Source organism: Channa argus, chromosome 10 (assembly GCF_033026475.1).
Source record: "Channa argus isolate prfri chromosome 10, Channa argus male v1.0, whole genome shotgun sequence".
NCBI lineage: Eukaryota > Metazoa > Chordata > Actinopteri > Anabantiformes > Channidae > Channa > Channa argus.
Window position 1 is genome coordinate 18,960,415 of NC_090206.1, and position 3,137 is coordinate 18,963,551.

The following is a 3,137-nucleotide window of genomic DNA, read 5'->3' on the forward strand; positions in this document are numbered from 1 at the left end:
TTAAATGAAATTAAATTACTCAACACTGGCTACGAAATGATTCTTTCCTAAAACGGTTGCAATGGAAGTTATGGGGGACAAGTCCTTCATCTGTGCAAAACTGTGTTTGATGTGGATCTAATATGAAGCTAAAGTTAGTTTATTACTTTTTAATGCTATGTCTTAAGTCTTATGTTAAGTCTTCTTATTATAAAATCCCCTCTAATAACCAAACGAGCAAATTTCTACTAAAAGGCTTTTACTTTGGAAAATGTTCACCTGATGTGACTCCCTTGGAAATCTGAAGCTCTCTACTGTCTTCTAGTAAAACTTTGAATATATAGTTGATTAATGCTGTCCCCTATTAGTTATGTAGGATGCATCTTTTGAATTATCCTTTTGAATTAGCCCTAAGACGAGGATTGGTTTCAGCAAGTAAAACCAATTTTATTGTTCATATCGAAAGTTTTAAGACACATATGAAATATTTGACAAAGTGCAATTGTAGAAAAATAAAGACAGTTGTATGATCTAGTATGAAAAATTACTTCTTGAATACTTAAAGAAAGCTTATACTAAAGAAATTACTTAAAATCTCTTTCTCTGTCTACCTATCTATCCTAGTTACTCAACCATATCTAAACTAGGTAAACTCAATTTCAATTTTATGCTCAGGATATTTATGCATTTTCCAAAATTATACAGTTATTTGACTTTTTACTCCACATCAAACAGATATAACGAGTTCATTAGTTACTTTAAGATTTAAACACAATGGAGTGGTAGAAATTTGTTGTCAAGTGGCCCCCATTTGGATCCTCAGACTGAAGCTTGTGCCTCCTTCAGAGGTCTTGGTGGCCTCATAGTCTCCTTTATGCAAGGCCCCAGAAGGACTAACTAGTCTAAGTAGATTTACGCATGTTCCATATTCCTTCCATTTCTTAATGATGCATTTACTTCACTCTAAGAGATGACTGGGAAATGTTGTTGCACCCTTCCCCTGATTTCTTCTTTTCAATTACCCTTTCACTGAGTTAACTGAGTGTGTTAATCTAAGTCTTCATGGTGAACAGTGTTGGCAGGATACTAAGGTTATCGCCATTTAACTAATTATGTGACTATGGAAACCAATTAGCTGCAAGAGTTTTGCTTTTGGTGAGTTACTTTTAATGGTGTGCATTTTTATGTAATTATTTATTTAAAGTTTTACATTTTAGAATACTTTAAACTATTTTGTAGAGAACTGATTTCACTTTGACAAGGTCTTCTTTTGTAAGAAAAAATTAATTAACTAAATTCAATATTGTAAAAAAAATAAAAGGTAAAAACCTAAAAGGGTGAAGACCACCATATTAATCCTATTTCTTGTAATAAAACGTTTTTAGAGAACATTTTTAAGAGTTTTTGAGTGTTTGCTGCTTGCAGGTATCAAGTTTAGAAACTTGATACAGTCGTTCAGCTTTGTGAATATTCTAAATGTGTAATCAAAATATCACACACAAAAATGTGTTTAAAACTGTACACATTGCATGGTCTGCACTTATATAGCCCTTTTCTACCTATTGGCACTCAAAGCACTTTACACTGCTTCTTATTCATCCATTCACAGTCACAGTCAGACACACTGATGGCTGAGCTGGGGGATCAGTGTCTTACTCAAGGACACTCGTGTGACCAGAGTAGCTGGGGATTGAACCAACAACTGTGAGATTGGTAGATGATCGCTCTACCTTCCTGCACCACAGCAGCTTCAGAAGGGCCAAACTGCCTATTAATGCCCTCGAGATGAAGAAAAAGAATTTATGAATGAAGGATACTTATTATTCTTGGATCTTAAAGGAACCATTAGCAACAGTTAAGCAGCTTTCTCAATAAAAAGTTTAAACATGTCTCTCTGAAATTCTATTTCAGAAAGGTACTGATTTAAATTGAGGTTATTATCAATTAAATTTGCAGGTGAACCCTGCAAGAAAGGTCTGGAAGGGAACCCCGGAAAAGAAATTTAAAGGCTCTAAGTTTTTGACTGATATGCAATTACAAATCAGTAGGTGGAGACAATAGGGTGATCTTGTTTCAATCTGTGGATTCAAGGCATCTAGTTACTTTCCTCCATTGTCAAGGAATTTATGTCGTTTGTTAACAGCTAACCAGTTTCCACACAGTGCACATAAATGGGCTGATAAGTGCACTTTATCAGCTGTGGAAGAGGCGTGTTAATGTGTGTGTGTGTGTATGTTAGTGTGTGAAAGGCTACTTAAGCGCCATGGTAGGTGACTAGTTTAGTGTAGTATCCCCCAGACTGGGATCAGTGTTTGATCCACTATCTTCCAGCTCTTTGATTTGCAGGTATAATGTAGCAAATAGGGAGTCACAACATTTCTGCAGTTGATTGTTCACGTCTTCACTGGATATTGAGCTAAAACAAACAAATGTCACTGCATCTGATCAGATAAACATGAGAACTAATAACCTACGTAGCTAATAACACTAACATATGTCATGTAACCTTAATCTTTTGGGGTAGGTAACATAACACAGCTGCTAAGCTGTTCTAAAAACTTGATGAAACCAATGTTAACCATTTTCTATTTCAATATGTATGATGCTTAGAAGTGTTTATTATTATTATCATTTTTATCAAATAGAGCACTCCTGCCATTTAGTATTGTACTCCTATAATGGTGTCAACAGTTTAAAAAAAGGCATTATAATTTGATACAATAGAAGCAGAGACAGCTACTTTGATTCGATGTCTTCTTTTCCTTGTCAGAATCTGGCACCCACATTACCTACTGCAACATCACTGCTAACAGTTTGATTGGAGATTTGGGTCGTGCTATGGTAAGGATGACTAATGTAGCCTCAAGTGGAGATGAGGAGTGGGTTACAGAATTTTGGTAAACCCCTTCTACTTCTAAGTCCACACTCCAAACTTTCAAACTTTTAGTCTTCTGATAACTGATGTTGCCTCAAGTGATATGAGTTGATGCAATTCAAGATACTTCATATACCTCCCTTTGAAGCAACAAAAGGCTTTCTCCAACCTTTTTCACATATGCAGTAGGACTCCCAAATACTTGTATATACACTTTGATGTCTAAAACTCATGGAGTTCACTTTAAACACGTAACTATCTCAGACAACTGGGCAGCAGAATA